General features: G+C 26.7%; 1 protein-coding gene and 1 long non-coding RNA gene across 12 annotated transcripts in view; one reads left to right on the top strand and one right to left on the bottom strand.

Annotated features, from left to right (window-relative positions):
- LOC102653866 overlaps positions 1-11,666 on the top strand; it is a 50,878-nt gene extending 39,212 nt beyond the window's left edge. For 3 of the 5 annotated variants that reach the window (XR_003306536.1, XR_003306537.1, XR_003306534.1), the window contains 4 exons: positions 3,107-3,375; positions 11,000-11,145; positions 11,238-11,399; positions 11,489-11,527. This is a non-coding gene — a long non-coding RNA (uncharacterized LOC102653866). Of the gene's footprint in view, positions 1-2,788; positions 3,376-10,999; positions 11,146-11,237; positions 11,400-11,468 lie in introns of those variants that run through there. The other 2 variants (XR_003306538.1, XR_003306533.1) reach the window with 2 other exon arrangements.
- Positions 1-24,378, bottom strand: part of LOC409468 (venom metalloproteinase 3) — a 68,062-nt gene extending 43,684 nt beyond the window's left edge. Inside the window, exons 1-3 of one of the 7 annotated variants that reach the window (XM_016916121.2) lie at positions 23,888-24,377; positions 22,355-22,472; positions 22,183-22,264 (exon numbers count right to left, since the gene is read on the bottom strand). The gene's annotated coding sequence lies outside the window, so the exon portion shown is untranslated. Of the gene's footprint in view, positions 1-22,182; positions 22,473-23,887 lie in introns of all 7 variants that reach the window. The other 6 variants (XM_006562764.3, XM_006562765.3, XM_006562770.3 and 3 more) reach the window with 6 other exon arrangements.
- Between the last annotated feature and the right edge of the window lie 179 nt (positions 24,379-24,557).

The following is a 24,557-nucleotide window of genomic DNA, read 5'->3' as shown; positions in this document are numbered from 1 at the left end:
TGCATGCCCGTTTTGTTCATCATTTTAGCTTATGAAACTTTCGCAAAAAGTATTACGTTAGTTTTATGCGTTACGAAGCAATACAAATAAAAAATCTATAAATAGTGTGTTTAAACTATTAAATAACTATTTGAATGGCCAAAAAATAACAACATATTGTAAAATATTTTATATATAAAAATTTAGTATATTAAGATTATGATTTTTTGATAATTATTTTGTATAATTTTTTCGTCAAAAATTTATAAACTAAATTTATTTATTTATTTTAATTTTGAAGAAATTTTCTGATAATAGAATTCTATTCAAAATTTTAAATTCTTGCATTTGCACACTAAACACATTAACTTTTTCATTTTGTAATATTAAATCTAATATAAAAGTAATTTGATTAAAACTTCCTTAATTAATCTTTTTTTAAAATAATAGTCAAATAAGTAAAATCTACTGTAATATCTTCTTCTTTAGATAGAAAATAAACATAGCTTACTGAATAAAATACTTAGCAAGTGACCTTTTTAGTAGCAATTGAAGACCAAGAAAGCTCGCTTGCACAAGCATTCTTATAAATTTACTCTCTATTTAAAAAAAAACATTATACATACCAGAAATTTTTCCTACTATGTTTCAGATTCCCATTACGACTTTTAAAGTGATTATTGATTTTTATAAATATGAAAAAAGAATTCAGTTTGTTTGATTGTTGAAAAGAGAAATAACAAGTTGAAAAAAATTGAGAAGCATTTTATCACTCTAAAGTATATTTCCATTCAAAAATATCCATATTTCTGAAGTCAGTGCAAAACAAAAGTTAAGATCACCAGTTCTGAAGAGTCGTTTGACAATTAGAAAGAAATTCGAAAAAAAAAATATTGACAAGTTGATCAGAAAAATAATAGTCTATAAATAGAAACTTGTGAGGTTATGTTTACCTTCCCGAATACCGAATACCAATGCGACGTGAAAGGATCGAGGATTACACGATAAAGCTAGTCACGGGTAAGTGACCTTTTCGACAGATAATCGGAAATGAAGAAAGAAAATCTGATTGCGTAAAAGATGTCACCGGTTGATCGTCACCTATGTCAGAGATACCGCGTGTGCGCCCGCAATCCATGTTATGCAAGAAAGTAACGATGCAAAAATCACTCATGCGGGAGCTATCTACGCAAGGACATTCTCAGAGACAAAGTTTTCAGCTGTTGGCGCATTGCAATCATGTTTGTGCAACGTTAAGACCTCGACAATAGGGACAGATATTGCGGACAATTATTATCGAAGTTATAAGATAATTATTTCATATATACATGCAACGCCATACCGATCGCGTTTAATCCAACAATTATATTGTTCCGTAAAGGCGATACCATTCGGATAACGTTTTCAGACCATTATTCCTTTCACTGACAATCGACAATTGGATACGAGTTCTGTGCATTCAACGGATCTTATTCTGAAAAATTATTTTTGAACTTTATTGAAAACTATTGGAAAACAATTTTTCTTTTTAAAAATTGGAAATTCATTTTTTAAATATATATTAATAAGTTAATTTTTTATTTTTTAGATACTTTTAAATTTGTGTGATTTAAATATTACAAGTTCCTTAAAACAAACGAGTAACATTTTTTGCACGAGTCTTTCACTGAATGTTGAAAAATCGTATTCGTGACCACAATGACTCGGATCATGTCTGTGGTGGGTGCCTTGTGATGCCTCAACCTTGACCTGTATTGAACTAGACCAAACCTTAAAGTAGGCTTTTATGCACATTTCGCAATGTTATTCCCAACACCAATTTCACTTCGACCGTGACTCGAGTCGGAAAGCGACGTGATCCTATATATGTGAGCTATGTATCATCAATCGTCAATGTGATCCATGGAAATGACAGTCAATTTTGTTTCACTTTTTTAAAATATGAAAAAAAAAAAGTTTATCTTAAATAAGAAATTCATATTTATTTAAGGAAAAAATAAAGATATAAAGTATCTTTATATTTTATATTTAACATCTTATCATCTTCATATATAAAATAGTATCTTTATATTTGAAGAATTTTTTAGATTTTTTTATTAATGTTCTCATTTTGGATTTATATGATTTCTAAATTATATAAATATTATTCTTTTAATCTTTTGAGAAACAAAAAACTAATAAAATATTGTAAATTTTTTTTAATTCTTCTTAATATTAAAAAGAAAAAAAATTTAGAAATAGAAAATTAAATTATTTGAAAAGATTTGTAAATGCAATTATTATGAATTGTATTAATTCGAATTGATTATAAACAAGATGCATAATTGAATTATGTATGTGCAAACTCTTATATTAATATGAAAATAGCATTATGACAGTCTTGTTAATAATTGTTAATTTGAAGATAAATTATAGTTAAAATAGAATTGTGAAACGTATAGCATGCCTGTAGAATAATTACTATATGCGAGTTTCTTTTCATTTGCCAAGAGACAATATGAATGCAAATGATGACATTGTAATGGGAGAATATAATATCTATCTATAATAAGCTATATGAAATATAGTATCAAGACATGACAGAAAAGTACATAGAATTTGCTTAATTATTTAATAGAGAATGGAATATTTCCTTGTTTCAAAATTTTGCTTAATTATTAATGATTTTGCCAATCATTTTTTTTCTACCTTTTTTTTTTTAGATTATTTTATTAAATATTTTAATCCATGCTTTCCTTTTTTACAATTTGTTTAATTTTAATAAAAAATCTTGAATCTTTTTATATTATCTTCTCATTTTTATAATATGAGTATTAAAGATATAATCCAATAATCCTGCATTAATCTCAAAATCTTTAATAAGATTTATTAAGATTTCATTGTTATTATATTATTAAGTTAATTATAATTCCATTATAGTAAATTTCAAAATCTACTATACTGCAAAAAATGCATTGTTTCATTTATATTCTCAAAATAATTTTCATTATCTTCCACTTTTTTTTTATTCTTCCATTTATTTTCATTATCTTTACTGAGCACGTTTCACTCGTATCTTTATCAACCACCACGACTTATTATCCTGAAAGTACACGTTTGTAACCGGTCTCGTACGGCTCGTATGCAGCTATTTTCAACCTTGACCTGTATTCAACCGGCGTAAACCCAGGATCCACAGCGAATCGAACAAATCCAAAACTGAAGGAGCGTGAAAACGACTTTATCTTATGCCGCCCTGCTCATGCCCGTCGTTCTTTGCCGCGTGGAACGTGAAATGAAACGAAATGAAGGACGTGTTCCGCCGCCAAATTGTGTCGAGGATCCAAGATGGATATCTGTCTGGCCGGTAACGTGAATCAAAACGTGAGTTTGCTACGTATGCACACCGAAAATCCAGTAAGTATATCCAATGAGCTCTTAGAAGGGTTGAAGAGGAAGAGATTGTCAAGGAACGAATGATAAATTCGTGAAAAAAGGCGTGACAAACTTCCGTGAACAATTCCTAGAAATTCTTGTCCTCTTCTTATTATAATTCTTGATTTTTTTTTTAATTAAAAATTAGGATTTTCTTGAAAATTTTTTCTTCCTTTTTCTACATTTTAAGAAATATTATAAATTAATGAAATTTGAATTATATTTTTTATTTATGATTAATTTTTTAATCAGAAATAAAATATCTTACATCTAATCATCTATCGTCTAATTATTTCAAAAATAATTAAAATTAATTTTAGTAATTATAAATATAAAAGATTAATATGAAATTTCTTACTTTGTCAATTTCCATGGTTTTATTTTTAAAAGAGTTTTATGTATGAGAAACAATGAAAGAATTTATGATACAGTTTTTATTATGTCGTCTACAACCTTTTTTAAATCCAGTTTTCAACTGTTTACGGATCCTTTGACCGGACGTGGCAATTGAAAGCTGCATAATGTAAATGTGGAACTTCTGGTCAAGGATAGCGGTTTTAAAAGTAATAGCTGTAAGAGCTACCAAGTATAAGCCGCAATTCAGCCGTTATAATATTATAACCTGAAAGTATATATTATTTTATTTTTTTTTTTTTCATAAAAATCCTTTTAAATTGATAAAAATATTGTTGAAAATTGTTAAAATCATTTTTTTTTACAGAAAAAATATTCTTATAAAAAAATATTATTAAAATATTTACTAATAATTATATTAAATAAATTATATATAAATATTAGATAAAATAATTATCCACAGTAATTATATTATAAAAATAATTACTTATCTTTAAAATTTATAATAATTTTTGTATAATATTTTATATCAAATTTACTTTAATAATCCTGGTATTTAAAATGTATAAATTGATAATGGATAAAATACCTTGGACTCTGTATGAAACAAAACTTAGAATTTCAAAAACTCTGTGAATAGTGCATCATGAATAAATAAATATCGTATTGCGTATTTTCGTCGAAATAATTTGCATCCTGCTAATTGGCATCTGTTAGTTGGCATCCATGTGATGGTGACAAATCATTTAACCAAACACTTCTAATAAATTATGACTGTAACTAATATGGACTGCATTCATGAATTAATTCTGTTATTAAATATTTGCAAATGATGAAACATAGATGAATCTTTTGTAATTCATAATAATCAATAATAATCAATAAATGTGCATTATAAGAAAAACCAAATTTATTCAAATTATATAGAAAAAAAATTTTATTTAATAATTATTTATTAATATATTTTGGGAATTATTTTTTGATTATTTTTAAATTGTTTATCAAAAAACAATGTGAATACTAAAATGATATTATTTTCATATGTTTGAATTTATTCTTTATATTATATTGAATTTTCATATTTCTGAAAAATTAAATTCTTCATATTGGACAACTCATTTAAAAAGTTCAAAACCATTATACAAACTTGAATTATGAATCTAAATCAAGAAATAAATTATATCCATTCATTAAAATGTAACCTAATTGACATTTAATTCTATTTTACAACTTAACCTTTCTTCAATGTTTTAGTTCTCAAAAATTTTAAAAGAAATCACAATTACTATAGTTATATTAATATCTTTAGTTATCCAATAAATTTTTAACCTAAATATTAAAAAAAATTTATCTAAGAACAATAAAAACAATATTCAAGATATTCAAAAGTCAATTTTCATTTGTGTCTAAAATTATACCCAAGAATGTATTATAAAAAATTAACAAAAATTCTATATTCCTTATAATATAAGTTTAAATTAAGAAATAAATTATATTAATTGTCAATAGATAACAGCACATTTATAAAAGTTCAAAAAAAGTTTTAAATATGTATAATTTATATATATATACATAAAATAAACAGTATATAGCTAAAAACATTAAACCAAAAAATATTCCTCGAAATCAATCTAAATATCTTAACTGATCCACTAATCATTTGACATTTAAATCCCGAATTCGACATTTAAATTCGAAAATCGAATCTCATTTTCATCGAATTCAAACAAGCTCGACGATTAAATCAACATATATACTTTACTCAGGTTAACCTCAAGAAAGTTGATTCCCACGATCCTAAAACATGCATTAAACACATTGTATAAGCATTTACGTTGATCATTCCGGAAATTATACTCGACCATATGATATCCATCAATTAACCTGCGTTGCAATTAAAAAAGTTAGGTTCGAATACCATATAAATCGCCCATCAGAAAGTTAACTTCATATATTAAGCAATGTAGAAAACACCAAATTATTCTCTTTATTGATTCGGTTCACTGGATAGCCATCCACCAGAGCTTTGTGTCAAATTTCTGAAGCAATTTCCGCTTGGTTAAATTAACGAGTTTTTCACACTATAATTCGAAATAATCTTTCACTCTCGAGGATACGCTCTCTCGAATATAAGTGGTGGCGCTGTAAACGCGTCCAAGGTTTTGTCGATCGAATTGCGCGATTCGATTCGTACGAGTGAATCGATTTTCACAGTTGGGATCGAAAAAAAAGATAAAAGAAAGAGTTTATGTAATGATATCAAGGAAAGAGTACTGTCCATCGTGGGCAGATTACACAGCTTTCTGTCATGCAATTAACGGAAGAAACGAAAGATCCTGGCATTCCTTTTAACACGAGCAATGACCGTATTATGTAACCATAAGGTAACTGAAATAAATAAATCAGCGAAGCTTGAATACCGAGTAATGGAAGAAACAGTGCTTGTTATTCCAATATGGCTGAATTTTCTTATGTTATGATTATAAATCTTTAGAGTTGATTGAAATATGATATTTGACAGATGAGAAATAGAATTATTTAATAGTATATGGAGTATATATTTCGTAAAAAAATTTATAACACATTTTGAATTTTGTATATGAGATTAGTAATCCTAATAAGCTATGAATGTTAAAATATTCTAATGAATTATAATAGATTCTAAACTTTGAATTCCAATAGTTAATAAATTTTAATTATATCATTCGGCCATATTGGAATAATAAGTTTCGTTTCGCTCATTAAAAAAGATAAGTAGATTAGAATAGTTTACAAATTTGTTTAAAAAAATATTTTAATAGAATTTAAAATAAAAATAAACTAGGACTAAAGATTTAGAAAATAAATAACAAATAATTTCTGGAAAATTTTGTGAACAATGAAATTTGAATCAATTTTTTTAAATAAATTTAAATTTTTTCTGTCTAGAACGAAAAGATAAAACTAAATAATCATTCGAAGCAGATATATACGCAAACAGCATACAAAACACATTTTTACTGAAGCGATTGCCTTCTTCGAGCTTCCTCGTGTCAAGGTTACGCACATTTTCCGATACTGAATATTTAAAACATGTATGACTATTGAACCGATCGATCTGCATTCGACTTTCGAATGCTAAATTGTTTCTCGTGTAAATTGCACGTGGAAAATGTTCAAAGTTGTTTTCACTCTAGATGGGCACGATAATTGAACAGGGACACAAATGACGTTACGCTACGAGGAATAATATAACGTCAATTGAGACATTGTTTTGCAGGGGTATCGTATTGAAAACGTGGACGTATGAGCTTGATCATATTTCATGTATTATGTCATCTCAAATATTTTATTTGAAATGAAAATAGAAAAAAAGAATTTAAAGAAAGATTTATTATTATTTATAAAATTATTTTAATTATTTAATCATTAGATGTAAAACTTGTAAAAAATAAACTCTTCTGATTTTTTCTTCTGTATTAAAAAAAGAAACATAATTATTTGTTTTTAAAATATTTTCTATTCTAAATATAAATTATTTTAAAAATACTATAAGAATATTAGTTTTAATTAATGATATATAATATGTAATCATTTTTATTTAAGATTTTTATTTAATAAAAAATAAATATTTCAAAAAAAAGAAAGGTCTTATTGATTTGATATAAATAACAAAAAACTCTTTTGTCTTCTCTTTGTAAAACATGCCAAAACCAGTTCTTTACAATGAATTTACTTCAGTATAAATTGCTACACGTTTTCCCCATCATTGAAACATATAAACTGCACTTTGGAACATGATTTACATCAACGATGTCATAGTAACTAAACATTGAAGAACGTCAAATAATATTTGAACGAATAATAAATGGTTTGTCAATGCAAATTAACCAAGACTTATCAAAATTCTCTCTGTATGCGTTACCAACTGAACTGATCAAGATCCCATTTGCTCAAAAAATCGCAAAACTTCATTTTCAGATTTACTTCTTTGTCTGGAATCAATGATAGAATTCTTGAAGATTCTTCATCTTCCATTTATATTGAAGAGAAAAGATTTTTTTGCGCTATAATATCCTAATTTAACTTTTCTTAAATTTTTGAATTTCTAGGAAATTCATTAGTGATTCCAAACTTTTAGTTATTTATTATTATTAGTGTATATATTATATATTATTAGTGTATATAATTGAAAAAATATTCAAAATTTAATTCAACATTTTAATTAACTTCCAAATATTACAGTAATAACGGACAAAATTCAAACGAAAATTAACATTTTTAAAATATTGTTACTTTTTTTATTTCTTTTTTTTTTTTTTTCGAATGGAATCAAAAATTAAACATTCATTTTGTACGAAATGTTATTTCTATTTAAATTAATGTTCGAATTCCAATATATATAATCCGTTCCGGTTACGTTATTTCTTTTTAGAAATATTTATAGTAGAACTCTATTTAAGTAAATTAAGTATATTTATGTATACAAAATTTTATCAAGCATTTAATTAATTGAAGTTTCGAATTTTTGATATATTCTACAAGATATAAAAATTAAAAAAAAAAAAAAAAATTATCATAAAATATTCTCTCATAGGAAAATTGATTGAAATAAATAAAATTATTAATTTAATTAAAAGTCATAAAGCGAATAAAAATTATAATTAACAAAAGGAAAACATGTTCCTTCTATATGAATGATTTAATTTGTATACCAATTATAAAGTTTCTCTTCTATCAGAACAGATTCGTATCCATCGAATCTTCAATAAAATCAATGTAATTTAAAAAAAAGAAATTCAAATGCTACCTTATTCAAGAATTATCTTACATACAAAATTAAAGATGTGTCTCTCGTCCTAAATAACTCGACACGATTTCGAGGTTAGATTTATCGTGGCCGTGAAAACAAGTTCCCGTATTCCGTGTACGATTCACACGGAATCACACAGAATGACAGAAGTGGCCACCCTGGAGGACATTCATCGCGTAATACGCCACGTTGCCTTTCACATTAAAATCACATAGAATTGTATTAAGTTGCTACTATTATTATATAAAATTTTCTATTATTAAAAGACACTTATTAAAGAGTTTCTATTTACAAAATGGGAAAAGGTGAATGATAATGGTAATGGTAATAAAATTTTATGAATAAATAATAAGGAAGTCAAATATTCAATTAAGTATTCAATTAAGTATTATTTCTAAATGTTTCTAAATATCTTAATTAATTTAGAATAATAAAAATTTTTTGTGAAGAAATATTTTAAACATATTTAAAATATAAAGATATTTATAATATTAAACAAAAAACAGAACATTTTAATCTATTATCTTAATATCGATAAGAATAATAAGATTTTGTAACCAATAACAATTTTTAATTGATAAATTGATCTTATCTATGAATCACATTTTTCAACATCATTTATAAATACTAACAAATATTAATAAATCTTTTTATGTTTAGTAAATAATTTATAGTTGGTATACTCCTGGTAATGTCGTGACACATCGGTTGAAAATTATTATTATAAAACTTGAAGTTCTACTATTGCAGATAGTAACATATAATAAAAAAATTACGTAATAGAATTCTTTTTAATATGGAATCAGCCAAGTTTATAGAAACAGCAAAATAAGTACCTTTGAAGACATCTTTGAAAACGATCATCACATAATACGCAGAATTACCTTTCACACAAAACAGAATTACAGAAGCTACAAAGTAGCTTCTAAGACGCCATCCTAAGGAATAATTATCGTGTAGAGTGCCTTTCACATTGAATCTTACAAAACCATAGAAGCTAAAGTAGTAAATAATACATTCGAAACGCTCTTCGTGAAAACAAACCCCAAAGAAATCAAAATCCAAACGTTACTTCGGAGAACAACGACACACAATATATGCGCTCGTATTACAAAACATCGTAAATCTACAAAACTCATAAAAGTATGATGAAAACGTTAAAGTGAAAACACATTGGAGAACAAACGAATCATACAGAATATCTTACCTGGTATTACCATTTTGATCTACATCATTATTTTTTTTTCGTAGTAAAAAATGTTTCAGATAAAAGTTGAATGATTTCAAAGAGGTTATATCCTGATGTTATTAATTTCTTCGTAGATGTATATATAGAAAATTGATAAAACTCAATTAAATATTTTTAAACGAAATTATATTTCTCTTAATATTAGAGAAAAAATCCTAGAAAAATGAAAATATCATTTTAGAAATAAAAATAATCGTAACATATAATTGGCTTCTTAACCTATCTTTCTATCTAAAGTATCGAGAGTATCAATCTAATTTAATATATCTACCAAGAAACGAGGATCTCGCGGAACGTAGATACGAATAAAGAGAAAAATGTATTCTGGGTGCGCCTACCATTGTGCTGCCGGCACTGGGTTCTCGCATTCGATTACGCGAGACGATCGGGCCGTTCGAGAGGCGAACGAGCGAGCAAGCGAACGGCTGCACCGGGCAATACCATGGAATGGAATGGAACGGAACGGAATGGCAGGAGTGTTACAAAATATCAGCTTTCACCGTATCAGCGCGTTACAGCTTTACACAGACTGACTCGAGTACAACTCCGCGATGTACTTTACTTCTTTCTGTCTCCTTCGTCCTCGACGTTCGTTGTCATCGAAGATATAACGTCACCGCGCGCCCTCTGGCAGTATTTAAGATCGTTTTTATGCGTTCGATCTATCGACACTTCATTGTTAATCGTGATCGTTCTTTCAGTGGGATTGTCCTCGACCATCTTTTTTTATTCTTGGAGATCGATGATAATCCTAGATATAATCATAGTTATTTGATCTCGGACATTTGTGCTCGTTGGTATTCTTATGGTAATGCAGCGTGATAAGTAGGTTGAGGTTTTAATGTTAAATATTTGAGGTTAGATTTTGTTTGGTTGGATTTTTACTTTTCATCAAGGTCCAAAAATTAAAAATAAACATCTTCATTTAACGTTATATTCAAATCATTTAAATGATCAATTAATTTTTATCACAATTGACCTATTGTCATATTTTATGTATAACTAACAGATGTCTCAATATCTATAAACAGAATAGTATCTATCATTTTATTATACCAATACAAAAAAAACCTTTATCTAATCCATTAAACGATCTTCCATTAAACATAGAATCCTTGACAAGCTATTTCCAATTAGTCTTCGAAGCCTTGACAAAAGTAGCAGTAATATAAACGTGAAACTAAACTCGAGCCAAGCATTTCCTTCGACAGGAGCCGAGACAGCCACGTCTGTCTGGTTAACAGCCTAATAAAGATAGCTCATAGCTGGTTGAAGCGGTTTCGTTGGACCTCTATTGGGAGCTCTTGATGGGTAGACAGTACGAAAATGCAGTCAGAGGAGATCGAGAAAATATTGCGTAAGTATGCCTACTTAGTATATGTCTGCATTGGGAAAAACCTAACCTATACGTTGATGGGTGTTCGCTAATCAACCGTAGATCTATTACAGGTCACCGAACTAAGTCATTCGTTAATAGGAATTGCATTCGCATAAAAAAATATAGCAGTTGCGGTTGATTGCGGTGATCAGTCGTTTCCTCGAAAAGAAATTCGTAACACCGATAAACAGAGAAAGAGATCTCGGTGACTTCATTGATCATTGCATAAGATAGTAAGATCTTACGACACGTTTTAAAAAAATTATTTCTTCCAGTAATCTGTGATTTCTAATTTTTGATAGATATTTTTTGTTATTTCTAGGAAGATTGAATGGCCTGAATCGAGATATTTAATAATTTACCAAAAAGAAATCGGATAAATTTATAAAATTTTTAGGTTAAGAACTCTAATATCGTCTCTCTGAAATCTTATTGTTCTTATTTAAAATCTTATTGATTTTGTAATCTGACAAAATTATTATAATTACTTGAATAATTAATAGATACAATAATAAATAGATACAAGGAACTTTTTTTAAAAACGCTAAAATTTTTAAAATTTAAAAAATAGAATATAGAAAATAAAGAATAAAAAAATAAGAATAATAAAAATGAAAACGAAATTCTAAAAATTCATTTATGATAATTCATATTTAAAAAAAAAAAAGAAATTAAAAAGTTTAATATTTCTAACTATTTTCTAACTATAACCAAAATGAATATCTTACTAGAGATAAAAGACCCCGTTATGTTATTGTAATTTAAACCGATCCTCTATAATAGAAGCGATTAGTCACAAACGTTAGTTTCATTTAATAACTATATTTTAAAATTGCTGACGGAGTATCGAGAGAGTTGTAGACAGAAGTATACGTAATTGTGAATGATCTAAACGTCAGATTAGATATAATTTTAAGTGATCTTGTATTGACAATATGAATTATAATTTATTCTTAGGAAATAAGGTATCTTGATATCATTAACAATTTTATAGAACATGTCTAACTCTCTTAATCTGTACCAGTTTGTGATTGTAATTTTTATCTTGCCATTTGATCTATATTTATTTCTATATTAATGTGAATTTTAATGTATTTATAATTTTAACACATTGTAATAATTAACAATTGATATTTTCATGTGCACTCAATCACATATTGTATGGAAAAATTACATTGAAAGATTCTGAAAAGCCAATTGTGTGAAAAATTTGATTATTATATTTAAATTTTTATTATATATTTATAACAAATAATGAAACGAATTTTTTAATACTGTCTTTTTAAAAAATCTTTTCCTTGTAATATTATCATTACCAATAATATTAAAAATTTTGAAAAAAAATATATCAATGTAAATAAGAAGCAATGCATTTTATTTTTCCCTCTTAAACATCCTAATTGTTATTCGAGTCGTTTCAGAGAGTGCAGCATTCTATCGAGAGGCCACCTACGTTCACGTGGAACTCCACGTGAGGGAGAGCTCAATGTTGCGTGCGATTGAAAGTAAACTTTTTTTTTCTTTTCTATCGATCACAACTAGCCAGCGGGACCTATGTAACTCGTAAACTGTCGATTCGTTGTATTTTTAATCACAACACACTGTGAAACCGTTATATCGTATGTCTTACAACTTATACGTGTCATCTCGTGACCCTGACACATTGAAATTATTCAATTGAACTCTACTTTTTATTTTCATTATTAATTGGTAAAATTAATGAAATTAATGTTAACATAATATTGACATAATACAGGTTTTTTTAAAATTTTTTAGATCATTTGTAAAATAGATCATCTTAATGTTTTAATATTATCATATGATCTAATTTATTATATTAAATTTTTGAATTTGAAGTAAAAAGTTCCAGCTAAAAACAAAATAAAATTAATTTAAAAAAAGATAAATGTATGAATGTATGAATGTAATGTGAATATATAATGTTTTTCAATAAATATCTGATACACAATATTACTTTTAATCAATGTATAATTAGTTAACTTTTTTAAAAAATTTTCATTACCTGCTTAACTAAAAGATAAGACTGAATGCACATGAAGTCAATCTCTATGAATTTATATTTTAAAATTATATTAATCATGAAAATAAAAAATATATAATATAGTATATTAGCAATAAAAAATTAATCTTTTCTCTATGTTTTTTAAAAAATGATTTTAAAAAAATTACATTAGAATTCAGAAAATTTCTTAATAAGAAAATCTGTCAAATTAATTAATATCTATTTGATTTAATAAAAAAATACTTTGGCAGAGGATTTAGTATGAAAAAGAAATAAAATATCATTAATTTCCTTGAAAAATTGAAAAATTCTTACAAAATTTTCTTATTAAAAAGTAAGCGAATTTTTTATCTAGATCTAATTTGAAATGATAACAAAACTAGTCAAAAAAATTTCCTGTAACAGAAAAAAAAAAAAACTTTTGACAGATAGTATACATAATCTAAATCTAACTGAATCTGAAACGTATATCAAATTTTCCGATTCCATGGAGCAAGATGATACGAAAATCGTTTTAATGCCAGGTCGTCGCCCGTGACATTTCAAATACTTTCAAGTAACCGTACGCTTCTCCTCTCTCCGTGTACTGTCGATTAAACATGGCGAGAGTCGTCGCAATTATAGCTCGCGAGAAAGGACTTTCGACTAGCGAAAAATTGGCGATTCACTTTTGCAATCATTTAAACAGCTGATTTGGACCTGAGTCAAAGTTTACACCACGAACCAATTGCAAATAATTTTCGATTTTCATAGATGATATAAAATCATTATCCATTCAAATAAAGTCTTAAATGGAAATTTCTCCAAGGAATTATTCGAACCTTTCGACGTTGAGGAATAATTTCGTTCGACTTGTCGAGGAATAACAATCGAAACCAGACTGTCTGTTTGGAGAATGGCCGACTGTAATACTGTAACCGTGACCCGTTCGCTTACCAAGTAATAATTCGCTTCCGCGGCTTTCGTAGTTTCTCTTTTTTGTGTGGCCTAAGAACGAGATGGAACGATTGTAATCTGACGAACGAGTATAACAACGCGTGCTAACTTAATAAACCAGTTGCCCCGGGTTATATAAATGAATCGTGTGGATTCGAAAAGTGTTACCAGTTGTACGATTTAATTATATCGATTATATCGATTATAGTATCGATTGTAATATATCGATATTAATTAGATGAAAATAATGGTCGAATATCGAATCAAATTTTTAAAAATGATCAAATGATTTCAATAATTTGATTTGATTAAAAGTTTCAATTTTAAATAATGATTTATAAAAATTAAAGATAGAAAGAAAATCTTAGATCAAATTGAGATTAAAAACTATTGAACTTTTAAGGAATTGTTTTGGTCTCATAAATTTAATCATAGTTTTTGAATCATAAGAAACTTATTTAGAATCAAAAATTTTTAAATTCTAAGAAATTTAATAATCACACATTTTTGAATCTTATAAAATATTTGATCTCATAAATTTAAAATCTTGAAGGATCTCAAATTTGAAACAATATGCAATAATTTAGAGGTTCCTAAAATTAAACACATTCTTGAAGTATCTGTTTTCCTGTGATGTACTGAAATCTTGATTGAAATATTCTTTATCATTTTCTATTTCTCTAGATTTCTTAGATTTCTATAGAATTCTTTTGATTCTAATATTCAAAGTTTTCAAATCTTTAATTATAGCAATTTTTTTCATTGGAATGTTATCAATCTTTGTAAATTCCTAAATATCTTATACAACTTTATAATTGTAGTTTCCATTGTCTATTTTTGTTTATTTTAACATTAAATATCAACTATATCATCAGATTCATATAATTTCAATAATTTTCTGTTCCTTGATGTAAACCAATCCAATTAATTGTTATGCATAAATCCAAAAGACAAAAGAAAGTTACTTGGACAAAATGCTTCTTGAAGCATAACCAGATTGTGTAATCTACTCAAGAACAGATGATTCAAACTTTACTAAACGAGTTATTAGAATTTTGAACGTCTTTGAACGTATTCCATGTATAAATAAATAATTTTAAATATTCAGAACACACAGATGAAAATTGCTCTAAGATAATCTAAATTTCAACACAGTAGCACCAAGAATGGAACTTCATATAGAGCATCTTGAAATCATTCTTTAAAAACTTTCGATGTTTTGTAAAAGTAAAGTATCCTGGTCCCAATTAGAATATTACAGAATGCTTCAAGATATAAAAAACCTAAAATTTAAAAAAAAATTGTATGAGTACAATTAATAAAATGGCTTCTTTGAAAGAAAAGTTTTGATTAATACTTTCAAATGGAAATAATATTCAGATTGGAAAAAAAGATAAAAAAAAAAGTAATGGTTGGAAGAACGTGAAAATGATCGAATATAACAATGTAACGGATTAGGATATGATATATTACGTAAATGAGAAACAAACTCGAAATACGAATAATTTTTTTGCTGAAAATATCAAAGATGAGAAGGTTTAATGGCATTTCAAGTCACGAAAAGGTGATTCTATTTAATAATAAGCGTAAGTTAATAGACGTGCGACCTGTTATATAAATGAACTGCCTGTTCGAGGTAAATATAATTTCACAGTTTTACTTTCCATTTGATGGAACTTCAACTATACAATATCGATACAATGAATACTTTCTTTGATAGAATGATTTGACATGGATTTTCACCAATTGAGGGAAAAAAATTTATATAATTTAAGATTCACGAAAAAAACTTTTTTTAACTTTACGTTTTTAAAAATATAGACAATTCCAACAAAAATTTGTTTAATTATTATTCCTAAATTGATAATTAAAATATTTGATAAAATTTTTTAAAAATCAATCTAATATTAAAAAATTAAACTTTTTCGAGAAGAATATTATATTCAAATGGAAATATAATTCTATAACGATTTAAAAATTCGACAATACTTTAAATCACGAGAAAACGATCGAGCAACGGCCTACTTTGCACATGAAACTATTCATGGTGAATACTTATCGAAAGGTTGGTTTTCTCCAAGCGTGAAAGCGCCCCTACGATCGGAACAACTTTGCCACGAATTGAAAAAACGATTGTTACAACGATAGAAAATTTTATTAATAAAATTCCATAACTGTGGATCGTGATCAAGGAAACTAAACGAATAGCAGACGGAAGGAAACCAACTGTGAATATTTCCGCACAATTAGTAACAGTTTTGCCCACACGTGAAAGCCGTGAGGAAATTAAATCGAACGTTTGAGCAAAGAAGCGGAAGTCAACTTGTCTATAAATATGTAATACCCAATTATTGTAAACATAATCTTATATTTAGATCAAGTGTCCATTCCAATTTTTTTTCAATGTTCCAAATCTTGAAAAATTCTGAAAAAATTTTAATATTATAATATTATTACTTAGATATATATTTCAAATTTTGTTTGTTCTAAATTAAATTAAAAAAATTAAAGAAATTCTACATTACCGTTGAATCTATTTCGTTTGTTCCGATTTTTTTTAAATATTTTAATATGTATATATATATTGAACACCATTCTATACGTTCTTTAAGTGTTCTTTCACTATGTTCACAGTAGAGGAAGACACCTTTCAAAACCGTTGATTATACTAATTTGTCTTAAGTGGTTAAGAGTACGAGTTCTATCATATAACTTCTTCAGAGTTCTGACGTAGAGTTGGCTTAATTAGAATTCTTACGTTCTTTGAAGACATCTCTTCTTTATGTCATAGAAGATTTGAAAATTCGAGACTAACTCAATTATAATCTTTTCATACCTAGAATTGAAAATAATTTTGGTATACAAAAAAATACATTTGTAAGTAGTTAAATATTTTAAAAGAAATAAAAGATATTTTAAAAATTTTGAAATAATACATGATTTTAATAAATTTAATGTATAAAAATTGTTATCAAAAACAAAGATAGAATTATTTTTTTTTCTATGATATATTAACAAAAAATACATTTTCGAATTGATATGAAGTGAAATATGTAAATGTTTTGTCTTTGTACAAACATTCATATAAATTGGCCTAATAATAACAATTATTAATTTCAATTATTAATTTCAATTAATAATTGTTACCAAACATGTTCATTATATACTTATGTTCATTCAATGTCTGCTTTCATATTGATTAATCATGTTATATCTTTGTTCTTAATAAGTTGACAATTAAAATTGCAAGCAACAATTAAAACTAAAACTGCCATTATTTATCAATCATTCCTTCCATTTTCTATCTATTACATTTCTTCAATTTTATTTTTTTACTAAGAATCAAATAAAAATTTAAAATAATCATAAATAAAACGACATTTGATCTTTGTTTTTTTATTTTTTATTTGTCGAAATTTTTAAAATTTGTTATATTTTGAGAATTTTATACTAATAATATAATTTTAAATTAATAATATAACAAAGATTTTAAATGATATCGTAGTTATGTTTATTTTTCTATAAGAAACGATAATTTAAATTTGATTAAAATTGAAAACCATGTCTCCTATTTTTTATATAAGAAAATTTCTTTAATCTTCACTAAAAAATAAAATTTAAACCTACATCCCTTTTTTCTCTCATTTTTCATCTACGTTAAGTCCTCTAAATTTTGCGTCTGAAGAGAAAGATATAGATATAAAATAATTTTATTTATTTTTTAAATTGAAATCAAATGTCTAAATCAAATGCTTACTTTTAAAAAAAAAAATCTATTTTTAAACTAATAAAATCATTTAAATTTTTTTAAACTGACATAGTATTTTTTAGTTTCATTTTCTACATCACATCTATGAAAGAATAAACCAAACTATTTTCCGCCATCTTGTATTGTAAAAATTATAATATAATATGCATTCGATACGCGTGCACTATTTACAATCAATTTCTCTATATACCATTACCTCTATATACATATTATTCTCACTTAGCTGCCACAATTGTTCAATACATTGTTTAAAACTATAATGACGTTAAAAACACACAAAAGTTGCCCTTTTGCAAATAGATACGATCGTTTAATTAGAGCTACTTTAGTGCCCTCTACAAATAGATGCAAAAGCATGGTGAACCATATAAGCTCGCGCATGTCCACGTTATACAATCGCGCAGACCACGATTTGCCCGTTACGGTGCGTGCATACGAGGCAGCCGGAGATATTGAAAACGAGAGTTTCGATCTATCCACGCTAGCTGTTTCACCGACCACGAAGGAAAGTGTAACTGGCATGAGGATTGTGCCGGAGAATAGAGAAATGAAAGTGGTTGACTGTCAATGGACCAGCGGTTTATGCACGAAGTCGACATTTAGCAATTAAAGCAAGAACATATGAACTATCATTAGAGCAGAAAATATTTTTTACTATAATTTCTCGTTATTTTGTTGGTGGCTAATAAATCCTGGATTATAATTAGATCAATTTTTTTAGGTTATTTTGCTTTCTTTTGCTTGTTAGAATTCTTATGGAATTCTTATTTCTTATGATATAATAATAAAATTTTGAGAAGTTAGAGTAAAGTTAAAAAGATAAAGAATTGTCTTTTATTTGAACAATAGTATTATAAAAAAATTAATAGTTTTTACTTTTTGAATTTTTATTCTTTCTCACTATACTAAATATTATTTAATTAATTGTAAGTAATGTAATTTCTATAGAAAAATGTTTAAAAAAAAATTTTTTTTAATCTGAATGTGTTTCATCGTTTTTCTAATTTGATGTTAATAATTTTCACTTTTAATCAGCGACTTGTAATATAAGGAATAGTTTTGAATCGTGTTATCAAATAGGAATAGTTTTAAATCGTTTTTGCATGTAACGTAAAAAAAAAACGTATATCAGCATTAAAAGGAAACCATTAACCTCTTTATTTTATCAAACTAACAACTATTTTAAAAATAAATAAGATATATGTTTTTACGGCATTATTTTGAATTATATATAACTTTTTAAGTCTTTAAAATAAAGAATTAATATTAATATATATAATTAATATTGATAATTTCGTTAATCATATTTTTTTGAAAAAATAAATGTAATATTTGATTGGAATAAATTTGCATAAATTTTCCTATATAAATGTTGCAAAATTTAATATCGTTTTTACCTGAGAATATCATTTTATTATATATCATTAATATCATTTTATTATATATCTAACATAAGACTGTTTCAGCAAAAATGAATCGTGTTTTTAGAATCGAGTTTTAAGTTATATGCAAATTGTATTTGAAGACCACGATCATTGACCATGATTTTCTAACAAGGAAGAATTATAAACTAGAGTTAGGCCCGCATTATGTTAAAAAAAAATAGTATATATGCTAATGATATGTGGACAAGGGCAAATGCATTACTCTTGACAATACATTCCTTTTATCTTAAAAAAGCAATTATATTTATACTTTAGATCAGAATTTTGATTTTTAAAAAAAAATGAATTTAAATTTCGCTATTTCTTTAAATAATAAACAGAAATGAAATTTTATATTTTTTAAATAAAAAATATTATATTTTAAATAAAATTTTTAAATATCTGATTCTTTGTTAAAATAAAATCTAAATTCTAATGTTAACGTAACATAAACAATAAAATGAAAATTAAATTTAAAATTTAAAATCAAATTTTTTAATAAAACTACTGATTATTTCTCAAGAAATTTTGATAAAACTATTTTATAATATAGAAAATAGTATAGAAGATTTTGAAAGAAGTGACATTTATTTATCTTAAATAATAAAAAAAAATGAAAAGTAATGAAAAAAAGACTTAATCGCATTTTTAATTTCGTGTTCACGATATAAAATCAAGACGTGCATAAATTGCGTTTTTAAAAAACGTAATATTTCATTCAAATCAGACGGTTTAGTAAACATTCTCGTCAGTACCAAAAACAATGACTGAATTTCTAGCATATTTAATTCGTTGAAAATGAAGTGTACAATTAAGAAAAAGAAATGAAAAGAAACTGGGCCGCGAATGTAGAACTTCATTGAAAAAAAAGTAGCACAAAATTGTATTGTTAAAAACCGAATCAAATATAAATTAAAAGTCAGCATATTTGTACGAAAAAATTTATTAAATTTAGAATCTCAACAATAGTATCATCCAAATCAGGAAAAATTGTGATTTCACTTTTCTTATATTTATTCATATATTTATATAATTATTTCATACTTAACCTAAAATCATCGTCACCCTCATTTTCTCATTACGTATCTTTTCTTTATATCTATCTCATATATTATTTCTTTAAGTAATAAATGAAACAAAGCAACTAAATTATTACATTTTTTATTTCTATTTTTTTTTGTAAAAATTTATAAAAAAAAAAAGACCAAAACGAAATACGTAACGTTTCGAACTATTCGAAAGATAACTAGATTACGCATGCGCAATAGAAATCCTATATGCTTGTTAAGACATCATAGTATTAATTACAGCATTAGATAATAGGTTAAGTTATTCAATTTTTGTATTTATATATATATTAATTTTTTTATTTCTTTTATTGCAAAAAAATTTTCGCAATTATACAATACGACACAAATGTAGATAATAAAATCTTTTCAAATCTCAATTTTAAAACTACAATTACTGACATAAATATATAAATGAAAAATAACATATATAAATTAGAAATATGTAATTATGTCAATTTCACTATAATGATTACCTTAACAATTAGGATTGCAATTGAGACAAAAATTTATTTGTTACTTATTTAAGATTTCAATAAAATTCATAAATGAATAAACATTTAATATTTATGAACACATGTTCGTTGAATTGAAAATTTGAAAACTTCCTTAATGAAGTATGATCCTGAATAAATTAATAATTTAGATGTATTTCATAAATTTTAAAAATAAATTGAATATTTATATTTATAATGTAGAAAAAAAAAAGAAAAATAGATAAACTAAACTAAATAAAATGTAAACTAAAAGAACTAATAATGAACTGAAAAGAATAATAGTCTATTAGAATGAATCAATAATTGAAAACTGAACATAAAAGAAGTTATAAGTGCCATAGTAAATTATATCAAACTTTTATTACAGAGTTTTGATTCTACTGACAGTTTGCTTCAATAAAAGATTTTGTTACTCGTAAGTCTTTTAATGAAAATTGAAAAAATGTACTAAAATTTAATTCTTACATTTGTGTGCATTACAGTTCAATATTTTTATTTTAATAGTTGGTAGTAGTCTTTACGAAACAAAAATGATATGAAACATTCGAATTAAAATTATAATTAATAATATTATATATAATGAATCGAACTTTACATTTGTTCAAAAATTAATAATTCTAACAGATTTTTTTCATTGATGGTATGTCTTATTTCGTTTTGAATATGCACAAATATTATTATGATTTGATATATAATCTTCACTATGAGCTAGAAATTTACGTGCGCAAGGTTAGAAAGAAATTAATTAAATCATTCTCGTTTGTATTATATTATTATATTATTATACATCATATTTTAACATAGAATAACTATTATTAAAGATTTTTTGATGATCTGTTAAAAATAACAATATTCGAATTATTATGAATTCGATAAGTTCAAAATTATATTAATATTTGAATATATTTGAAAAAAAGATAGTAGGAAAATGTTTAATTTGAGAAAAAAGTTAAATTTTAATAGAAAAATCTGTATAATCATAGATATTAAAATACAATATGATTTAATCGACAATAAATATTATTAATTTTGAATCTTAAATTTAAATAAATTAATACGTAATTATTAATTTATTATAACATTCAATAACATTCAAAAATATTTTAATTAAATAAAATCCGTTTATCTTATATTATTCTTTCATTCTTTCATTCTTTTATAAATTTCATAAACTTTTTTCGTTTGTATCAGAATTAAACAAACATAAAGTAAATATGAAAATCCACAACATTCTGTATAATAATCTGTCAAAGTATTCTGTCGAAAAATCAAAAAAAAAAAAAATTCATTCAAGACTTACGTCATTTATGGTCGACAGGATTGGAACTGCGTCGATCGAATGCACGATCTTTTAGAGTCTTCATGTTTCCATTGTCGAGATCCTGAGTGTCATCACGACGAGAAAAGGACAAAGCGTTTCACCGATTCAACTCACGTATTGATACCGTTAAGATCAAATTTTATATTTAAACCTTGTTTCGATCCGCTTCCTCAAAGGACTTTACTTTCAGAGTGATTCTGTTGCGCACCAATTTCGTGATCACTGCACATCAACACACTGCTGGCTCCTTCGACGTTAGTTTCCTCTCTCTTCGTATTTATTTATATTCATGAATGAAAATGGAAAAACAGATTAATTTTTAAAAAATAATGAAAGCTTAAACAAAAATGTATTTTTTCGTTCAAATTCAATCATTTTTTGTCTTAAAAATTTGTCTATCCGATTATGTATGGACATGAAACAAAAATAAAAGTCGTATACTGAAAAACCGAAAGAAACATGCGTCATGCGCGAAGATTCGCAGCTGACTGCTCTCTTATAGCTCGTTATGCCGCACAGGTAGCTGTCGATTTTACGAGCGTTCGAGGACTCGTCGGTAAACAAAACGCGGACGATTGAAATGAAAGAGGTTATAAAGTGAAAATCGATCGAGGCTTATTGGTATTAAGTCGTGGTATGAGAGAGTTGAGATTTTTTGTTTTACAGTTATTCGCATTAATATTCAAACAGGACAGTGTCAGTGAATTTGTTAATTTATAATATTTAAAAATATTTTGTTATATATATATGTATAGAAATATGAATTGTTCGTTAAATGGATTATCGATATCTTTTTTATTCGATAATTTCATGAAAAATAAATATTTTGTTTATATAATTCGTGTTGTTAAAAAATAATATATTTTCGATTCTTCGTGTTTTTATAAACTACGATAAATAATTTTCACATTTTCATAGTTACAAGCGAGACTAATTTTTGAGGTTAGCATTAATTAAATCGGTGAATATCATTTGAAAAAAAAAAAAAAAATTAAAAAATTACCAGACAATTAAATTTTTTACATTTCTTAAAATAATAAAATTCGAATAATAAAATTAACGATAACGACTTAATTTAACATTATACTATTATAATTATTCATGTATAATCCGTGAGGAAACCTATAGAAAAATCTAAAATAAGATAAATTCACTGTAACAAGACCAAAACCTGTCTCATTTTATCGTCATTCCGAATAATGTTTAGCGACGACTATGAAACAGCCTCTTCCTGATACTAAAATAAATCCCGCGAATTCTATAAGGCAATAAAGCGTTTATCTTCCAAGTTTTTTATTAACCGTTTTCATCGACCGGTATCCTGAAACTGGAAACACGAAATCGATTTCTGTAGACAAGGACGGAAAGATCGAATCTGTTCGTATCTCCATCTACCAAACAGTTATCCATCTAACACATGCGCGCGCACAGTCTCGTGTAAAATAAAACGTCAAGTTAAATGACAAAAATAATATTACAACTATCGACAAATCACACGATTCTTTCTCTTCGGTTTTTCAGCGTTTTTTTTTCTTTTTTTCCCGCGGAAAAAAGTAGTGGTCTCGTGGTTGGTATCTGGCACAAGTGCACTGTACCCCGTGCACGTACGGAAGACGTGCACTTTCGCTGTCGATCCGATACCACCCGATATATTCCCCGATCTCCGCGAATAGTATATCCTTACGCGATATAAAAAATATCTTCTTCGACACGAATCAATCTGTTCTTCCTTGTTCCTCCTCCGACTCTTCCTTTCACAGAAGAATCTTCTACTACTACTAGAATTGAATTGAGAAAAAAGAAAAAAAAAATAGAAGGAAAGAGAATAACCGAGACGAATAAAAAGAATTTACGGTCGTCAAACGTTTCCTTCTCCTTTCGTGCGGGATTTTTTCGCGTTTTTCTCGCTCGAATCCACGGGCATCTCTTTCCGTCGACGACACCGTTTTTCGTTAATTCGCCCCGTTAGAATTACGGGTAACGGATAACGGTCGCGTGGTCGGAAATCGCCAAGACCCGATCGAGAGAGATCCCGCTTCTCGAAAGAGACCGTCTCGAAAGACCGACGATCGAAACGGAGAGGAAAGGCCGGCCAGAGAGAGCGCGCACACCGCGGATTGGAAATTAATGCGAATGCGCGAGCGGACTCGGTCTAACTGCGGTAGACGATACCCGTCGACGTCGGTAGCAAAAGTGGAAGGTGGGGAAACGACCCAGGGACTGGGGACTACTCGCCACTGGTGGCGATTGTGATTGTTGGCGCACGGTTATTCGGTTGTGTGCACGAATGTGCCAGAGTGGAGAAGGTTGCTCTCCTCGCCTCGATTCGGTACGCCACTGGCCGACCTGCCTCT

The sequence above is a fragment of the Apis mellifera genome, linkage group LG1 (genome assembly GCF_003254395.2).
Source record: "Apis mellifera strain DH4 linkage group LG1, Amel_HAv3.1, whole genome shotgun sequence".
Lineage (NCBI taxonomy): Eukaryota > Metazoa > Arthropoda > Insecta > Hymenoptera > Apidae > Apis > Apis mellifera.
The sequence above is the reverse complement of the archived record's forward strand: the minus strand, read 5'-3'. Positions and strand labels throughout refer to the sequence as shown.